The sequence below is a fragment of the Mustela lutreola genome, chromosome 12, assembly GCF_030435805.1.
Source record: "Mustela lutreola isolate mMusLut2 chromosome 12, mMusLut2.pri, whole genome shotgun sequence".
Lineage (NCBI taxonomy): Eukaryota > Metazoa > Chordata > Mammalia > Carnivora > Mustelidae > Mustela > Mustela lutreola.
In genome coordinates this window covers 15,483,111-15,504,620 of record NC_081301.1, presented here as the reverse complement: position 1 = coordinate 15,504,620, position 21,510 = coordinate 15,483,111, and the positions used below count along the sequence as shown (strand labels likewise).

The window sequence follows — 21,510 nt, the reverse complement described above, 5'->3', positions numbered from 1 at the left end:
GCTGAAAGGAGAGCCCCAGGTAGACTTGACTTCCAGTGGGGAGCTTCTCACATGCCCCACTTTCAAGTTTGGCTACCATACTTGCTCTGGATGGATTGACCAACTCATATACCATCCAGTAGCATGGTAGGAAATGCTCTACTCAGAGAATCCAACCCCTATTCTTGGAATAGTGTGCTGTGAGTTAAGATTAAACAAGGCAGTTGAAACCTTGATTTTTCTCTATCAGCCACAGCCAATTAAAAAGCTGGCAACCCTTACTTCAAAGTAGACTCCAAATCTGCCCACTTCCTACTACCCCTTCTGCTACTTCCTTCATTGTAGACATCTGCGTCTCTCATTTGAATTATTCCATTGTCTTTTCCCCTTGCCTTATATTCATCTATTTTTAAGCTAACATCAAGAACATCACTCATCTGTTCAATAGCTTCCTCTCTCATTTAAAGTAAACCAAAGTTTTTAACACAGTCTGCAAGGTCCTATACAACTTGGGTCTCTGCCTTACCTCTAACTTTATTCTCTACTACTGCTGTCTTTCCTATTCATCCCACTCCAACCACTTGTCCTCCTTTTTGTTCCTTGGCATTTCCAACATCTACTCCCATGCAACAATCTTCCCACTAGCTCGTCTGTCTATCACATTCTTCTTGCAGATCTCCATGTGTCTCATTCCCTCACCTCTTAAAGTTCATTGATCAAATTTCACCTTCTCAGTGACCACTCTGACCACTCTTGTTAATTTGCCAACACTTCCACCCAGGTAACTTCTCACTCCATCTCTCTGCTTGGGTTTTCTTCATGGTGTGGATTATCTTCTAATCTAATAGGTTATTTACGATCTGCCTATCCAAATTAGAGCACAAAATCTCTGAGGATAGGGATTATTGTCTATGACACCACTACATCACCAGCAAGGCAGACATTGTAGCATAATAAATATTTGTTGAATATTGTTTGAGTAGGTGAATGAATAAATGAATGAAATGTGCATCTGGAAACAAAATAACCATAGGAGGTTATTACCAAGCTACAGAGCTGAGTAAATAAAATCTAGAAGGCAGAAGCTATAGGTGTAAAGAAGAGGTCTAAAGCATAGAAACATAGAAGTAAAAATTAGGAGATGGGTAAAACACCTAGAGCAGCTACACCTGCTGGAGGGAGGAACCACAGCTTTTTGCTGTGAGGTCCACAGAACCACCTTCTATTCAAATTCCAGTGATGTTTTCCTATTGTGGCATGTCATTAAGATTTCAGCTTACTTCATAGTTTCTCATGAAATCTATCATTTGCCTCAACTATCTTAAATTCAACCTTTGTTCCTTATATTTGGAGAACTCAAACCAACCATTGTTTCTCAACACTACTGATTCCTTTTTTAAAATTTAATTTAATTTTTTTCAGTGCTCCAAAATTCATTGTTTATACACCACACCCAGTGCTCCATGTAATATGTGCCCTCCATAATACCCACCTTTATTTAGTATCTTCACATATATTATCTCATTAATTCTCCCTAGATATTTTGCATCATAAACATTGTTATGAACATTTTACAAGTAGCAGAATTGTCATGAAGATAACTCCTTTGTCGAAGTCACATATGATGTTGGAGCAAACTTGGAACTGAAATGTGGGTCTTCTGACTCCAAGACCATGGTTCTTTTCTTACACCACACTGTCTCTTCTGGGTTTTAGGTGGCTTTTTGTTTCAGGGGCATAATCATGTAATTGTTTATGTCATCCTGCCTATGATTCTGACACCTTACCAATTCATGGGCCCTCATCTAGCATTACCTCCAAAGAATACTTAATTTGCTAACTTAATTTTTGATAAAACCACAGAGTTCGGGAAGGATAAATATCTTTGTTTCCTTTTTATCTTCTGAAGGTACTATTTTGCTTGTTCCCCTCACTCCTCACCTTTCTATAAGTTCCTAGCAGGGTCATGGCTGCCAATATATTGAAACACTCAGGAGCCAATTACACAGAGATAAAACAGACACCTGACAGGCAAGAGCACCCGTCTGGCCATGGTGGACAGCTGATCGTAATTAAAGGGATGATTTATGGCTTAAAAGGAAGAATAGTTACCTATCTCATGAGCACATATACATCTGTACCTATAAAACATGTCTTTCTAAAAACCTTTTGAAACAAAAAATTACCCTGGACTTTTTCATCTATCCTGTGTATATCAGAAAATAAAAATGGCTTGCCCACAACCACACAGCTAATCAGGATCCTAGATTTCCTGACTGGCTCATTTGTTGTTTTGTTTTGTTTCCAGGCAGTACGTTGCCTCTGCCTTGGAGAATAAAATTCAAAGTTGTTGGTTTCATTTCCAAGCCCCTCTATGGACTAAAACCTGTTTGGAGTCCTTCTTCCTCTGAATCTCAGACTAAATGCCACTTCTTCCTTGAAGACTTCCACTCTCTTCAGTCACAGTCCTTCCCTTGCGTTAGCTCTTATCACATTGCAGTTGTTGAAGCAATTATCACAGTCTAGAAGGTTGAAATTATGACAGTGCTTCTCTGACTTCCCAGCTCCTAGTGGAAGGAACCAGAGCATTATATACCACAAAAGCATTAAACAGGAGTGACCATAATCTAGGACTTTCCCTCTCTGACCAGTATTCTTTCTATTATTCAGATTCTTCGGATATCCTGATTCTTTAAGGATATACTGAATGTGGACTCAAGTAACAATTCCTAATAGCAATAATTTACCCTAACTTGCCTAAAAACATGGAACCAGAGGTAATCAGTAGAGTTAAAGGGAAACATAATCTCCGCCCACCCCGCCCCCCACCCCACTATAAACTTTGAAGTGTGTAGTCGATCAAGCTCCAGGTGGTATTTCCACCAGATCTGTGAACTGGGATAGACAAAGTAAACAACTATGACAACAAAAACAGCCATCGTAACTCAGGCTTAAGAGCAGCATGTCCAGTTGGTTTTATTCCAACCCTCATCATGCTCTTTTTGGTGAGAGCTTCTCACCAAATGCTATTTGCACCGGCCTTACTCAGCCCCATTTAGGAGTAAGGATCTTGATGTGCTTTCAAGCATTGGTTCTGCCCCATCAGAGCCTAGGGAAGGTAGGATAAGTCTTAAACAAACAGAGCGAAAGAGTGTGGACCTTGAAATCTGCTGCAAGCAAATGGGCTTTAAAATAATGACATTTCAGGGCACCTGGGTGGCTCAGTCAGTTAAGCATCTGACTCTTGGTTTTGGCTCAGGTCATGATCTCATGGGTTGTGAGGTGGATCCCCACATGGGGCTCTGTGCTCACTTGGGAGTCTGCTTAGGGATTCTTTCTCTCTGCCCCTGTCCCCATGCCCATTTGTCTGATTTCTCTCTCTTTCTCTCTCTCTCTCAAATAAATAAATAAATCTTTAAAAAAATAAATAAAATCGTATTTCCCAACGTCTGGCATCTTCTCTGAGTTCAAATACCCAATCTTTCTTTTTCTTTAACCTAACTAATAGTAAATGCTTACCATGTGCCATTCACTCCATGTAGCTTTAAACTACATTATTTCATTTAACATTTTTGCTAGTGAGGTAGGCATTGATTAGGGAGTTGTGAATTCAACCTGTGAACTAAGCTGTCTCCCCCTGGAGTCCCCACTCCTGGTCACAGGATTGGACATTAACCATGAACTCCAGCTGGCTTGGATAAATCAATGATTTCTGTTTGTTCTTACTGAACCAACAGTAAGAACGACTGTTCTTAAGAATCAGAACAGTTATTTTGCTTTGCTAAGTTCCTAATACAGGGAGTCACAGCTGATCCTGTTTCAGGAGGCTCAGACTCCCCAGAATTTGGATTCTTCCATTCTCTCTTGCTAAGACTCTTCATGATTTACTTCTTCAGAGATGAATGCCAACTCCAGCAGAGACTAAGATTGCAGTGTTCATGTGAGCACTATTATATGCACTTTTCCCCTTCTGCTTCCCTAAGCTCATCTCATCCCATGGCTCACATCTTGGCCCAGATCATATCTTATTTCCCTTTCTCAGTCTCTCTGCTATTAAATATCATCATGGATGTGCCCAGTAAATGGATTTGAAGATCTGGGATAGGTCAGTTTACAATATTGTCTTCTTCTTCTTCTTCTTCTTTTTTTTTTTTTTTTTGGCTCATGGTTATTTGAACCTTCTCCCCCTCCCATGAGAATCTAGACTTATCATTGAGTTGGTAGATAATGGCTTTCCCTGAAAATGACAAGGGCAAGAGGAGAGGATACTGCAATGCTAATCAGACAGGAACATTTTTCAAAGTGGTTACAAATATAGGCTCAGGACTCAGATTACCTGGGCTCAAAGCCCGGCACCACCACTCATCACCTGTCTGCCTAAGCAAGTCATATTATCACTAGAATTCTAATCTGCAAATTCAAGATTGTAACATTTCATAGGATTGTTCCACGAATTCGATAAGTTTATCTTATAAGGTGCTTCATCTGTTTGCTGGCACAAGGGAACCTTTAAACATCTTTATTGCACATGTTATAGCAGCGAAAAGTTAGGGTCCAGGAATCAGAAGTCTGAACAAATGGGAATGGGAAACAAGGAGTTGAGTACGTAAGTGGGGCAAAGGAACGCTTTCTTCCCCATAGCAATGTTCTTTGTGTCATTCTTACAAGAAGTATTGAAGAATTGACTTCTTTTAAAGGGCCAGAGATGAGATGGTAGCCATCTTAAATATTTTTTGTCTCCAAATTGTGCCGTTCAAAACAAACAGCAACAACAACAGAAAAAAACAAGTAGAAGCACTTCTCTTGAGTAATTTGGAATACTGAGATAAGAAGAGGTCAAGGAATAGAAGGATATTTTGTTCAATCACTTGCTTGTTTATTGTTTAGGGAGGAATTGAGTTCCTGAAATTAATGTTTGCAGGAAAACAGGGTTTTTAATTAATGTAATATTTGAAATGTATACCTAAGTTAAGAAGTGAAATAATGAAAGAGATACTTGTTAATCTGTTATCTAATACAGAATGACTTTTTTGTTTTTGGAACAATAGAATACTAAGTAACATTCATGACTTGGCCACCTTACTGTGAAGTCTTCGAACCCTAAAAATCAAAACCTTTCCCTATAGTGTGCACCTGTAATAACTGGTGAATTGCATTGTATGTATTCATGTCTTTCTCATAATACTGAATAAACACATCACCATTTGTGGACGGAAAGCTCCATGAAATCAAGGGCCATATGCTTTTTATTGCTGAATCCTCCCACCACACCAAATCCCTCCTTCCCCCACCCCATGGCCTTCATCTTAGTAGCATACTTAATGGCCTTGTACACAGGAAGGGCCTAGTAGATGTCTGCCAGACTGATTGGAGCAAAGAGCACTGAAACGCCCACCCAAGGGCTGTGTTTAGAAATCGCTACGATCTTTTCCAATGATTGCAAAGCAAATTGGATTTACCTTTTCAATTTTGCATTATTCTTACGTTATTGGGATTATGATGAATAATAAGATAATAACAGCAATTAGCCTTTGGATGACTAATGGTCCCCTAAATTGATTTTGAACAATCAATTTGAACATCTTCCCATGGCCAAATTAGAATAGGGCGGGCCACAGAGTGTTCCATAAACATTCCAGTCTTTAAAATTATGTGAAATTATGTCCAATGAATACAGAGGGAGGTATGGAGGCTCCCTAGGGTTTGGGAATGGGAGCGGGGGGCTATTTCATGATTTAAGCTCTGTTTCTAAACAGCAGAAAACTAAAAGATCAATAGACTTTGTGCCAAAATTTGTAAGTTGGTTATTTAAAACTTAGCAGTTATATTCAACATGGAACCGGTATCATTCATTGTGTTTTGGGCTCCCCACCTCTAATATTCCAAAATCTATTGAGCCCCTGGTGGGAATGGAGTATACTTGATCTTAGCCATAGTTTATCAGACAAAATCATTGAGGAGATACACCTTCAAGGCCCAACATGGATCTCCAAAGAGACACTGTCTTCCCACTGCAATGGCTCATGGGGCCACACACTGACTATCTCATCACCACAGAAGTGGGTCTCACCTCACTCCAGGCTACTAGGGATGGAGTTTTAACTTTTGTTCCAGATTCAGTAGGATGGGGTTGAAGGGGAATGAAGTAGAGAAGCGGAGAGGGAAGACAGTATTGTTTGGATGCAGATGGCTGTTACAGAGAGCATAGCTTCCTGCCAGTAAATTCTGTAAGTTGGTCTTTAGGGTTTGTCGAATTTTGGTTCACTTTTACTTTTTTTTCTTTTCTTTTTTTCTGCAGTCTTTAGAGATTTCTGAACATGGTGTCACAGTTTCTACCATTCTAGCTGGGTTTTCCAATCAGTCCTGGACTAATTCTCTTACTTTTCTTACTTTCCCAAGTCTGAATCAATGGAGATGCACGTAGCCTTTTATTAGGGGGCAACAGAAATTTGTTATAAAGTAATTTTAATTCATTGCACAGAACAAAGGAGTAATTTCTGGAGAAATATGAAAAATAAGCATAGTACTGAGGAGCAGATAAGGGTGAGAGGCACAGACATCAAAATGCTTGATGACAGGTTTTGTGTCAGCAAAGTGATGTAAGAGCATGAAGTAATTAATTTTTCTTGGACAACGTTTGATGAAGACTCCATAGAGAAGACAGCCGATCTGAGTTATGGGGAGTGTCCAAACCAAATGTTCTCTGAGCCTTCCTGACCCTTTCTAGATATAGAAAAAATTGGTTTGGTTTTCAGATTTTGTGCTCTTCAGAAGTTAAAAAAAAAATCTCTCATGATGTTTCTGAAGATATCTGGGGAGAACTGTACTTCTGTAATTTGAAATCATGGCTTCCCTCTTAATGAGTTATCTCAGTATTACATGCATGGTGCCCTACCTGTAGACTGCTCTGAGCTGTGTCCACATGGACATTTATCTTTGCACTTTCTTTCATTCATTCACACACACACACCCACACTGCTTATATATATATCCACTTCTATGTACAGAATATTTTAGTGAAAAATTTTGAGAGCTAAGAGTTTTGCATCACAATAATGCAAATAACCCCAGACTGAGTATTAGATGTCCTTGGTTATAAAAGTCCCTTTGGCTCTCAGCTAGGGATGATTCATGTCTACTTCATCCTGCAAAGTATCCAAAGCCTCACCCCACTTCCTCCCTTCTCATTTCTTCCTCTTGTCTTGTCCAGACCCCATTTCTCCCAGACGCCTTCAGGAACTTCTAAATCACATGATAGACAGAAGAATTATTGTCCTTGATTATACAAAAGTAAAAGATATTCTAGTAAAAATGTGACAAGAAAATATTTGAAATTATGAATTAATATGTGTTTTTACCCACCTAGGGACCTATCAGTTTCTTTCCTCCATCCCTGAACCAGTCCTTTACACGGGACACACTCCTGAACATAAGCCCACCCCTGCTTTGGGCGATGTTACATTTATAGACTACAAAGACATTAATGGACTCAGACCTAAGAATAAAGGTAAGAAACATGTATGCATAATGAGAACCCCCCCCACATGCATACATGCATAATCATCCTGGACTAGAGAAGATCCTATAGAATGGTGCAAAAGGAAAGAGGGGGAGGACTGAAGTGCTGTCTTCCGGAAGAGTTTTCTGTTTTGCCTGAGCACGGAGCAGCTGCCACCAATGCGGGAATGTGTATGGACTAAGGACTACCCCTAAATCTATTCTGGTTGTGAGCACGCCCCACCTGTGTGGGGGAACAATGGAGCAGTCCCTGTAATTGCCATCAGTAAACCCGATAGTGACCAACTGACTGCTGCTTGGGTGCAGGATTTTAACACTTCCACTCTAAGCATCCTGCATGGACAACTATCTTCCAACAGCAGGATGATTACAAACTTGAGACATAGAGATGAAGGCTTTCGATGCCTCAGGTTGTGCTGATGATATGAAAGAAGGAAAACCCTGTTGGGCACAGCAAAGATGGTGCTGGCCTGCCTTCTCTTCTGGCTAGAAAAGGCGCCACCGTGGCAGTATTGGCGCCAACGTGGCGGTTTCGGTTCCGCATATCTCTGATATTTCCTCCTCTCGCCCAACACACCCTACCCAGTTACTGACTACGTAACCAAACCCCATAGGCTCTCTCCCCGCTGACCTCATTTCCCATCCCCTACCCAATATAAGCTGCAACCCCGCTCAATAAAGTGAGATCCTGCTTCGACAGATCCCCCGAGTCTGGTGTGGTTCATTAATGCGCCTGGACTCGCGACACTCGCCATCCTGCTCAGCCCCAAGGGGAGCTACCGGCTGGCCCGGACGCTCTCCTCGTGCCTGTCGGCCCGCAAAACCTACCGGAGTCCGACAACACCCTAGTATCATTCCCTGGCCTCAACTTACCCCCCAACACACACGGTTGAAGCTAAGTATAAATGAACCAAGACAATATATCCTGCTGAGTTAATATACTGTTGGAATATCCATCCCTTTCTGGGTGGGGAGAGAGCCCACAAGGGGGACAAAAGCAGAGAGGAATATGGGTATTTCCTGGACATGTATTTCAGAAATAGATTGATGAGTTAGGTATCTAGAGCTGAAGAGGAAGATCCCGTCTCTTGATTGGGTTGAGGACATGAAGTATGGGTGGGCTGCTGATAGCAAAGCCAGAATAAGCACTCCAGAAGCCAGCAGCAGCAATGGTGGATAAAGGGAAGAACAGAAACCTCCAGAGAGGAATGACCCTCTTTTTCTCTTTCCCTTTCCTTTTGGTTTCCAGCATGCTTAGCAATTTCATCACATATGCATTAGTCTCACCAGGTGTCACCTTTAAAATATTTCTTTTAATGGGTGATTGAATGCCTACAATTTGCCAGGATATGCTAGATGCTTTGGGGTGTGTTCTCATATATCTCATTTGATCTTCGCTCTGACCATAGGACATTGATATTTTATTCCCATTTTGCAGATTAAAAAAAACAAAAACAAAAACAAATCAAAGATATGAGTTGATTTGCTTAAGGTCACAGCAGTAATAAATGTCAGAACCAGAATTTAAACCTGGCCTTCTGATCCCGACTTCATGATTCTTTCCACGGCAGCAATATATTCCTGAAATATTAGATCCAAAATGAATGTTAGAAATTATTTCATCCAGGAATGACAGATATATTCTAAATGATGTGCCAACTCTAATTGTTCTAGGCTACCTGGAGTGTGTGCTGAGAAGAACACGGGGACCTATCCCAGGCTCAGTGGGAAAACGTGCCATGATTGATTCGCCATGTCTGCTGCGGGCACCTCCGCCAGCTACCTTCCAACCCTACCTTGGTTCTCTCCCACCACGTTTACAGCTGGGAACACTGATGCTGGGAGATTTAAAAAGAATTGCCCAAAAACATGCAGCATGATGTTGGCAGAGACTCCCTAAGTCTCCCCCCTCTCCTGACTCTGTACCTGGTGCTCTTGGCTGAGCCCAGGACCTTCCCCTGGAGCTCTCATGGGAAAGGTGCCAAACCACTCTTTTCTCTCTGAATCCCTTTCTGACCTTGTTTTTTTTTTTTTTTTTTTTTTTTGTCTCCTATCCCTTACGCACATCATCTGAGTCAAGTGCTTTGAAGAGGAATCCAATGTGAAATACTAGCTTGCTGTCGTCGGTATGATTCCTCAGTCAAGGTTTCTGTTGAGGAATTGCTGAGAGGGACATGTTACAATGATTGATGGGCACCGCGTTCTGGTGTTGGGGCTGGGTAAGCAAAGGCAGGGCGGTCAAGAAATAACCAGAGCCAACTCAGCATTTAAGAACTGGCTGGTGCTAAATTTTCCAGCACCGTTTTGATCTGATCAGCTCAAAGCACTCCAGAATGGTTCATTGGTGCAAGGAAAATGACTGAAATACTGTATTTAAATTTAGAAGAAATAACCTGAAGACCATAGTCATTCACTGAAATGGCATCCATTTAGTGATGAAGAGGAAGTGTATACGCATACAATGAAGTGAAGTTTGAAAACTCTATCCCCGATAATTCAAACAGAAAACTATTTTAGAGTAGTACCTAACTCATGGGTTGTTGTGAAATTAAATGAGATGATGCTCATAAATTATTTAGCTAGTGCCTGGCAAACAATAATTGCTCAAAGAACAATAAACAATTTTATATATATATATATATATATATATATATATATATATATATATTTTTTTTTTTTTTAACAAGGAAAGATCGTAGGAGAATGTGTGTGTGTGTGAATACACAAATGGATATGTCTGTGCCCTCTTTGCAGCATCTACTTGACTAACTCAATTATCTTGTGCTGTAGACACACTCTTTCCAATTCTTTCTATATCTGTAAGTGGAGAACACACCCACTTTCAGCTGGAATATCACGTATTTCTTCCTTTTCACTGAAACAGGCATCTTATTCAATCTGGGGCTGTTCATAAAATGTGACTAATTATCATTATTAGATTAGAGTTTCTGTTCAAGAAATGGAGTCACAGAAAGGTTCAGTGATCAGCCCCAATCACACAGCTTTTTCATGGCTGGGCATTGATGAGGAACTGAGTCTTTCCTTCTCAACTCAGACTGTTGTACATTCTCTCTTCTTCATATTAAGATTAACATCATTCTACTCCAAACTTCCCTCCCCTTTCCTTATCCCTTGTAATTTTTTTTTATTTCTTACTCTAAGCCAAATTAATAACTACTTAAGAAATTTTTTTATGTGTCTTTTGTTGATCGCTAGATGACAAATAAGGCTTTGAATATATTAATGGCAAATGCTAGCGGTTCCTACTTCCCATTTTCCTATTGACAGATTTTCTTGAAATTGCTCCCTCACATTAGACAGGGGAAGATAACACTATCCTAGACTCCAGGAATATAAATGTGTTCTCTTTCCTCTGAGGGAATAGGATCCAAGATCCCCAGGGGATGCTTAAAACTGTGGAGAGTATCAAAACCTACATATACTATGTTTTTTTTTCCTGTATATGCATACTTATAATGGAATTAAATACATCCAATAGACAGAGTAAGAGATTAACAGCAATAACTAATAATTGAATAGAACAACTGGGACAATAGACTGTAATAAATTTATGTGAATGTGGTCTCTCCCTCTGTACCCACCCTTCTTTTTGTGATGATGTGAGATGATAAAATGCCCACATGATGAGATGAATTGAGTCAATGACACAGGCATTGTGATGTGGTATGAGGCTGCTACTGACCTTCTGCCAACATGTCAGGAGGAGGATCATCTGCTTCTAGACCGGGATCAACCACCGGTAACTGAAACCACAGAAAGTGAAGCCGCAGGCCAGGGGGACTACAGTCCAACCAGAATACTAAGGGTGCAGATTGCCTTGGCAGGGATGTGTCTAGTGGGATCATGTGATCACAATCTGTACAATTGTGTGAGGGGGGGGTCTGCTGATACCTTTTGGGAAAGGTTTCCTTACCAAAAAGATGTTTATTTTAAAAAAAAAGTTTATTTTCTTCTAGTGGGTGTTGGAGTATCCGGATGAAAGCTAAATTTGCAGCTGCCATTGTCTCCAGAAGGAAGACAGTTTCTGGCATTCCAGGACTGGAACCTCTGGGTTTCATGGTTTGTGAAGCAATTTACCACATGAGTTAGGGTTTTCTCTATGTGCTTGAGTGACCCTAACTGGCCAGGTACCCTAAAGAAGATCCGACGTTCTTGCTGGCGGGATAGAGTGTGTGATTGCCAGCATGCCGTGTGAGGTCAGATTCAAAATGGGATGTTGTTTCTACCCCTTGCTGCCGGTGCAGACTTGGACAATTACTTCATTTCTCCCTGTCTGGAGTGCCTCCTTTCTCCTTCCCTGTTTTATCGTCCTGAGAACACACTTCACCCTGACATAATATGCCGTGTACTGTACATTGATTTATTTAGTTAATGTCTGTTGTTGAAGGTAAGGGAGCAAGATGATGTGACCGCTGGTTGGCCCACAGCTGGACCACAGCTGGACCCAGGCAATTGGACTCCTTCCTTGTCTGCCACCTCCCATCCCAGGAAGTATGCTCTTCCTAAGGTTACCATGACGGGAGCTGTTCCAGGAGCATAGCCTGGAGAGGACGGTGTCATTGAGACCATCCAAACAGTATGTATGACTGAATCAACTGCAGGTTTCTACAGACATTTTGAATATTTTGACAGGTGGATGCAGAAACCTACATGTCTTGCAGCCACCCAGGACACCCTTGTAAGTAACTTCCCTTGCTTATCGCCTCCGCCGCCTACTAACTGGGAGTGGTCGACCTCTGTCTTTGATTTCTCCCTGTTCTCCATGGAAGTGGGCCAGTCTGCCAACCAACATATGTCTTCCCCTTCTTTGTTAGCAGCCCCATGTAGGCAGGGATTTTTACCTTCATTGTTGACTTCTAAATATACAGTCTGTCAAATTTTAGAAGACTAATAAATGAGTAAATTAATAAATGAATAAATAAGATAGAATGAGTTTGTATTTACAGACATGAGTCAGACTGTGGGAGCAGGTCTGCAGGGGTCAAGAATGGGACATCGGTGATATTTGATAGGCTTGTAAGACATGCAAGAGGAGATACCTGGTGTTGGATACAGTCACTGGAGCTCAAGCGAGACAGCTTGGCTGAAGATGTAGATCCAAAAACGATTGTAGTAAGTGGCATTTAAAACCATGGACGTAGCTACCTACTTTGGTAGAGCATGCAACCCTGGATCTGAGGGTCATGGGTTCAAGCCCCATGTTAGGGTATAGCTTAATTCAAACAAAACAAACAAACAAACAAAAAACAAATCAAACCATGGGCTGAATAAGATCACTAGCGGGGTAGTTTAGCCAGAGGGAAAAAGGAGCCCTAGAACATCTAACACTTAGGAAAGAGAAAGAGTCCCCAGAAAAAGACACTGAGAGTGTTTGGTGATATACAAAGAAAATTAAAGGGCATGTATCTTGAAATTAATTGGAGAAAACATGTTCCAACAACAGGGAAGTGATAAGTAAGTAAAATGATGCTATTGAGTCAATTAAGATGAAAATGACAAATGGAATATTGGCTTTAGCAACAAAGAGGTTACGGGAACCTTGAAAAGACACATAATGTTGTCATTATTATTAAACTTAATGAGTGGAAAGAATGTTGAATTTGGAGTCCCAGCACTTGAGTTCAAGAAAGACATAATAAAGGAAGGAGATAAAAACATGAATGGTTTCCTCCCACGGTGATTATCATGATCAAATGATATGATGAAGTTAAACATTCTCTGTGGAACAGGAAGGGAAGTGCAATTGTCAACTCAAAAACAGCAAGGTCATGGGGCCTGTGTGATCATTAAGTCTCTGTAACTCCTTTTATGCTCTTGAAGACCACTCAGGCACTACGTTCCAGCCTCCACCCCACCAGACAGGCGCACAGGCACACACACGCACGTGCGCACGTGTGCGCGCGCGCACACACACACACACACACACACGGTGTGCACAGATTCTCTCAATAACACTAGAGATTGAATATGTATCAGGGAGCTCTAGAAGGTTTAAGAGTTAAGCCAGCCTGTTGCAGCTCTGGTGCTGCTGACATTACCAGACGGCATTAATTTAATTCCACTCAGTTATGCTTTTAAATTTGATTTGAGAAATGTGTCATAAAATGCTATTGAGAAGTGCAGTGCCGCATTCCTAAGCAGGCTGGGAGCCTGTGTCTGTTCTGGGAATCCTTGAGGAAAACGGATGGAGTTCAGGTTGAGCTTATGGACTTGAGGGAGTTTACTCTTTGCTGGGGTTTGGTGACAGAGGTTTGCTGATCCTGAATTGCGCACTGTTGAGAGGAGACCACGGGCAAAGCAAGAAACCCCTAGGGAGTAAGGAGAGGCCTTGCAAAGACTAAATGAAAGCATGGGAAAAATTATAATTTGAGCAAATAGCAGGGATGGTTTAAAAGACTTTAGATAGGACGCTGAGTTTGTTATAAGGTACTGTAGTGTACTTTTTACATTGGGTCATCAATATTATTTTCTCATTTCTCTTCTCTGGCCCCATTTTCTTGTGCTTAAACTGGAAGTGATAGACTACTAGATCAGAAGTCTTCAAAGAGAGACAGATCTTTCCTAAAGTGCATACACAGTGATCTACTGATAAATAAGGGTAGAAGGTATAAAGGAACTTTACTTTCATTAATTTCTGGGGCATCTTTTAAAATTTGTATGTCTTGTATGATTTTTTGTAACACACATAATATAAATAGCAAATAAATAAATAAGCCTATGTTACACATGAATCCTTCCTCCCTCCCTCTCTTTCTTTTTTTTTTTTTTTTAAAGATTTTATTTATTTGACAGACAGAGATTACAAGTAGGCAGAGAGGCAGGCAGAGAGAGAGAGCAAAGCAGGCTCCCTGCTGACCAGAGAGCCCGATGCGGGGCTCGATCCCAGGACCCTGAGATCATGACCTGAGCAGAAGGCAGAGGCCCAACCCAATGAGCTGCTCAGGTACCCCCCTCCCTCTCTTTATATATGTGTGTGTGTATGTATATATATATACATATACACATATATACACACATACACATATACATACACATATATATACATATGTATATATACACACCCACACATACATCTCTATGTTTGTATGTATTTTTTATTGTTTGATTGACTATTTGATTGATGTAATCTGACACAGACATGTAATTAAAATAATCTAAAGAATACTTGCTTGATTGATCTCTGAGTTTTTATAGTTTTATTTTTTTTTCCTTAATGATTTTATGGCCCTGAAATGAGTTATTCTAATCATTGTGATTATTTTAAAACTGTGAAATCGCAGTGTGACTACTGAATTGAGTACTTGGCTTTGGGGTTTTGGTGATTTTAAAAACAAATATGTGAGGGGCGCCTGGGTGGCTCAGTGGGTTAAAGTCTCTGCCTTTGGCTTGGGTCATGGTCTCAGGGTCCTCAGATCAAGCCCCGCATCAGGCTCTCTGCTCGCCAGGGAGCCTGCTTCCTCTTCTCTCTCTCTGCCTGCATCTCTGCCTACTTGCGGTCTCTGTCTGTTAAATAAATGAATAAAAAAAATCTAATAAATAAATAGATAAATGAATAAGTGAATGTCTTTACCAGGAGCTGAGTGAAGGCAGTAAGCACTGTCAGTTTATGTTGAGAGAGAGTATCTATAGGGAAAGTTTATGTGGAGTCCTTGAGTGGGTGCAAGGGACATTAATGTGGTCCAGGATGTCTTGGCGACATTCCTAACTCTGTCCCTGATTTGCTGGGGGAGCTTGGACTAGTCATTCCTCTTTCCAAGCCTCATGGTCCCAGGGTCTGCTGATTTGGAGATTTTGATTTCTCCTGGTGCCCATCTCAGCTCAAACCTGGTTTCCTCAACTGGGTCTCCTCTGACCCCTCGCTCAAAGGGTTGCTTCTTCCCTGCCTACAGTAACTCTTTATCACACATCCTATTTTACTTTTCTTCATTGCAGAGTAACTATATGAAATTGTCTGTTTACTATTTTGTTCATGTGTTTATTGTCTGTCTCCCTGAACTCTAATGTGAGCTCCATGGAAACCACAGGGAACAGAGGCAGATGTACCAGGAGGCAAATGAAGTTTAAGCTTTAGGACTGTGGGACTTGCATTAGCATTGTGATCACATGGTTATGTGTGTTTTCTTTCTTCTTTTTTTCACAATTTTCAAAGGGAAAGTACTGCATTACATAATTGATCAAGACTGCTGTCTCTTTTTAGTCTGAACCTTCCTTCATTACACTTTGCTTCTTCTCCAGTGGTGTGAGCCTTTCTGCATGTAGCTAAAGGGAATTTTAAATAGGTCTATATTTGGTAAAGTTTGGTGAGGTGTATTTTTGTGGTGTGTCCTCCCTTCTGTGACTAGTTGTCATTAAAAAGATTCCACAGGTCAGTAGGGGGGCAGAGCTATGACTCAGGTGGATAGGTATCTTCTCGTACTAATGATCTTAACATGTAGAGCCATCACTTTTTTGTAAATTCAGTGATAAATCAGCAGGTATCTTTTTCTAAAATTTAGAAGTATGATAATACAAATCTGACCACTTGTCAGTATTTAACACTCATTCCAGACCAGCCTTCTTTGCTGCAAACATAGTTCTAGTCTCAGTACCCACTGTTGTCTGGCTCGCTCGCTGTACTCTATCTGAACTAAATCCTTGGTTGTATTAGACGACTAGGATGCTTGGGTGGCTCAGTCAGTTAAGCATCTGATGCTCCATCTCAGCTCAGGTCTTCATCTTAGGGTTGTGAGTTCAGACTCTGCATCAGGCCCCATGCTGGATGTGGAGCCACCTTTAAAAAAAGAAAAGAAAGGACTATTTGACTGCCTTTTCCCACCATTTTCAGTGGTCCAAACCACTCTGTCCAACTGAGTCTTTGCGTGTTCTCACTCACTTCTTGCTGATTTGGCATAAACTATAGACATTAACAAAGTTAGCATGAAAGTCCTACTATGCCAATCCAATGTTGATCACAAACTGGTTCATGAGTATTGTCAACACAAGGAATATTTAAATTACATTTTGCATGAGAAGACCTGAAGTTCTCTGAAATCCGAATGCTCACATATTAAAGAAATTTGATACTAGTTTTCCCACAATGATATCAATGCTAAATATTTACCTACTAATTTTCAATAATGAATTGGGGAGAATAATGGGAAATTTTTGAAGCATCAATTAAGGAAAAAAAAAACAGCACCAGAGGGGGAAAATAACTTTATTTCTGAATCTCTCTATAGAAAATAGTATAGACATATCACCATATGAAAATATCAAAGGATACAGGTAAAATGTAGACAACAATGTAGAGGTACAATATGTTGGTTATAAAGAAAATCATGTTTTTCTGGTCTTTGTGAAATATATGTCAGCATTTCAGCCTTGTCAGCAGATTAGCATTGTCAGTTGTTACGATTCTTTTCTAAGGTAAAGATTTACTTTCAAGTTTAAACTTTTATTCATTATTTCCATATTCATTTCTTAAGGGGAGTCCACGATTTTACAGTTTCTACCCTATAGGGTCCAGCCTGGCAGGGAACTTGTGTTTTCCCTGAAGCTTGTATTTCCAGATTTTAGAACCGGGAGAGAGTCAACAAATGTTTGCAAGAATCACAAGATGTTTTCTCAGAGTCTTTTTCAGCTTGATTTGCTATTTCTTTTGAGAACTCTATGATAGAAACTTTGACCTTTATTTCTTAGAGGCCATGGGGAATTGCTCCAAGGAGATCTGGTCCTGGCGAGGATTACAGAATCCACTTTTAACAAGCACACCAGCACATTCATAAGCCATCCTCTGCGACCCCCTGAAGCAGGCTCTGCGGCCTCTGCGGCCACCCCACGCTCACAAAGAAACCTCCTCTTCCTGCCTGAGCTTTGCTGTTGGTAGCACCTCCCTGAGGTCCTGTCTTCCAACAGTAAAGCAGGTTACATGTAAGTTCCCTGCCCCCATCCCGAGTCTGCCTTGCCGCCTTTACCCCATAGTTCATAGATCACAAATGTGTCCTCTGTTGGCGATCTTGAGATGCTACACACATATATTCTCTTCCGATATTTGGCAATTTAGTTGGGAGATCCATAAGGATAGATTATGCCATTCACCTGTAGGAACAAAAACAACAAAGAGTAAAGCAAACCAAATATTTTCTTTTTACCTTTTTCTCATCACCCCTTGTAGAATAAAGTTCATACTCTTAGCATGAAAATCAAGGTTCTTCCTTATCTGGCTTCAACCACCTGTCCTATTGGATTTTAACCTACAAAGACACAGTGCTGGGAATGGTACAGCCTTCTTGCCATCATCATAATTGTGCTTGGAACTGCCTGAGAAGTGTCCAGCCTATGTGCCTATTAAAAATAAACTTTCCTGATCTCCTCTGAATTCCATACGCTTTTTGCCCTTCCTCATCATCTCTGTTTATCTAACTCTGTGTTATGCTTTCTTTAATGACAAAAATACAAATCCCCTTGATCTTTGTTTCAAATATTGGAATTAAAAAAGAGCACTGTATATAGCAGATATTCACTGGGAGCCTACTGAGTTGAATCTGTGGCCATTAGACACAGTCCAGTCTTAATCTGTCCAGAGTTAGCAAAAATAACTGTGTGCCTAACACAGTGCCTGACGTAGGATAGAAGGTAATGGAATGAGTGATGGGTATTAATCCCTATTAAAACAAGATCATTATCTTCATCTTTAAAACTCAAGAATCTCACCCACAAAATAATAGTGATAATAATAATAATAGTAAAGTTTATAATCTTTTCTTTGAGGCAGAGACTGTGCTAAACACTTTTAAGGGTATTATCTTAGAATGTCAGGTTGTCTTATTGTCCCCATTTTATAGATGATGAAGCCGATATTTTAAAAGATGAAATAAATCACTTAAAGTTACACAATTAATAGGAAGCAGAGGCAGGATTTGAACCCAATTTTGATCGATTTGAGCTCCAGTATGCCTCATTACTATGCTATATCTTGCCTCTCATTGAATTAAGATAGAGCAATAAATTATAACCTGATTTGTATTTATACTTTTCTTTCTCTTCAAAGAAATCTCCTCTTTAAATCCATGTGCACGACATGCTGTCCCTGCCATTCTTTCTAAGAATGAACTGGGACTTCTTTTCAGTTAATTTTTATTTTCTGTCTTTCATGCCATCTCTGTCCTTCTGACACCAGTGGAGTTACATCTTCCTTGCAGTTTCCAACCTCAACTAGCAAAGAATAAGGCTCTTGGCTCTGCAGTCTGAGAAACTAACCTTGGCATAATGAATGACCTGCAGCTTCAAATGCCTCTGGAATGCCTAAAGACCACGGCTCCATGCTTCTGGAATGTGGAATGGCCCCCGCATTAGCCAGGTGACTCACAGCTGCACGCCCCTGGAATGAGAAATAGATTCTGCCTCCTAGAATACCAAATGCTCAAGGAAAAAGGAGTGGATATAACCCTTCCTGCCGAGGAAGAAGCCATGGTGGTGACTGCTATCTGTTCGTACTAATCACACCTGACTCTGAGTCAGGGCCGCTTCTTGGAACCACCTGCTGGAAAATATCTGACCCTCCCCAAATCAGAGAAACAGATCTCTTCTCGTGGGTAGAAATGTGCTCTCCTCATTTTGTGCTTCCTTTACTTTGCCTAAAAGAAGAAACAGAAATCTTGTTTGCAAAATTTTCATTTTCCCAGTGCATTAATTTGGACTTGCAAAGCTTTGTATTCCCTTTAGACAGGATCGGCATCTACAAAGTCCTGTTCGGAGAACGCGGTTCCCCGGCGCTCTTCCCCCCAGTGAGAGCGCCTGAACCCTTCCTAGAAGTCACTGGCAAAGCAGAAAAGGTGTAAGGATATTGGCATCAATCCTGCTCTGTAACTGAGATTTTAATGATTTCTCTCCCCCTTTTCTTTCATCATCTTTTGTTTTTCCCAGTGCCATTCCTCACTGAATATTTCCTTTTCTTTTTCTTCTTTTCCCCCTTTCTCTTTCCCATTGCATTTCAATGCACTGGTTTTAAAAGGAGGATTTGCAAACTGAGTATTAAAACTCCCGGGCACTAGGTCTCCAAAATCTATAAGACGATAAGAAGATAAGAGGCCAAACCCACTGAAAGCTCCCCTCCTGGTGCCTGTGGAACTGCAGGCTGGTCTCTAACACCCCGAAGCCAAAGCTATCTGCCTACCTCCTCCCCACCTCACCCTTCCTGCCTAATGCAGGCAGAAAAACTTAGCATTAAAATTCCCGCACTTTGGCAAATGAGTACCCAGGAGGCTGCTGACTCAATCAAGGCTTGTTTGACTTACAGTGTAGTACTGAGAAAAGGCCATAAACTCCAGCCTGACAGATCTGTAATGCTCATTTCAATATGCTTTCCCTGTGTGCGGGCTTGCTGATGAACTTTCATATTCCGCCAACAAAATAGAACAAACATATTAACGATGTGTGGTAAATTGCCACTGGATACAGTGGGTCCTGATGACGGAAATAGTTGTGAGTAAATGAGAATGTCTGGCTGCCTAATACCACTTTGGGGCCCAAGATGATGCACTGTCCTGGAGGGATGTGCGCAGAGGAAGAGGGGGCAAGTCAGCTCTAGAGGGACATGGATGCCTTTGCCCAGGGCGAATGGGGCATTGGAAACCCAAGACAACAGGATGGGAGAACCATAGATGGTGTCTACTTAAACTCATTAATCTGATGTATATTAAAATCAAGAGCCAGAGAGGTGATGTGAGAAGACCAAAGCTGCACAGTAAGCTTTGTGCCTGAATCACAGCCCAGTGTTCTTCTGGTTGGTGGATTTGATGGATACCAGGAACTATCTTTGAGAAAGGAGTTGGACAAAAATAATATCAGGAATATTCCTGGACTCAAGTCAGTCCTACATTCATTAGTAGCAAAAAGCACTGCTGGGCTTGCCTTTCTCTTTATCCGTAGTGCTCGACCCTACTTTTGGGTGCATTAAGGGACACCAAAGGGTGATTTAGGCGAGTATATGGTAGTTGTTCGATACTACAACCCCAAAAGGACAAGTATAATTCCTTTACAATCGTCATAGATTGCCATTATAATTCTGACTCCAATTCTAATGTGTGTCTTTTCTCCCCAAAACCACCAAACCATTTTCTGATACCAGCTGGGTGTTTGTACTATGATCCAAAATTGATTCACACTGTCTACCTGGAGACAGTGTCAGATTCCACAGTTTAATCTCTCAGTCCCACAAAATTCCTCTCTACTTCAGATGCCAGTACCAAGTCCAGGCCGTTACCTGTGCTCCTGACCAAGTCATCACTTGTTTCAGTACACATTTAAGGTTTCCGATTACCAAAAATATTGTGGAAAATATTTTTAAGTACACCATACCATAAAACATAATTGTTGTTGAAAATTTTTATCTTACTTTTATCTATTTAATTCATTGTTCTTAATTATGTTTAGTCATGAAAATTTCATGAGACCGTAAACAGCTACCCATCATCTTAAATTATCTTTCTGCCTGATAAATTCTGTAACACAGATACCATAAGCTTATTTGACTTTTAGTAAACCCAGGGAGAATAAAAGTATTACACTTAATGCTGATAACTCTAAAGACATGCCTATTTTAATTAAAAAAGCAAACTTAAACTAGTTTTTATTTACCAAAGATTATCCTAGATCCCAGGAACTTGAAAAACCTTTGGGTTACTTTTTGTATTCTGAGAGTACAAGATGCAAATCAAGATGTTACAGCTTTTGCTTTAAAATTTTAGCCATGAGACATATAATAATTCAAAATCCACTAGTTTATAACAGAACAGTTGTATCCAAGTTGCGTTTCTGGCAGATGGAACAAGTTAAGGTTTTCTGCTCAGGTGACTAAAGCGTCTTACTAATATTTGTGAAAGAGACTTTTAAGATAGTTTATAGGCCTCGTTTTCAAAAGGGGCTCCCCCCTCCCTTTTCCCTTCTTGTAAGAAGTACCTTGTTTCCTGTAGACGACAAGGTAGAAGACTTTGATCTCAAAACTCACAGAGA

At 40.7% G+C, this 21,510-nt stretch overlaps 1 long non-coding RNA gene across 1 annotated transcript; it reads left to right on the top strand.

Moving 5' to 3' along the window:
• The first annotated feature begins 12,113 nt into the window (after positions 1–12,113).
• LOC131812193 (uncharacterized) lies at positions 12,114–17,857 on the top strand. Its single transcript, XR_009346278.1, has 3 exons — positions 12,114–12,196; positions 17,197–17,427; positions 17,672–17,857. It is a non-coding gene; the product is annotated as an uncharacterized LOC131812193 (long non-coding RNA).
• The last annotated feature ends 3,653 nt before the right edge of the window (positions 17,858–21,510 follow it).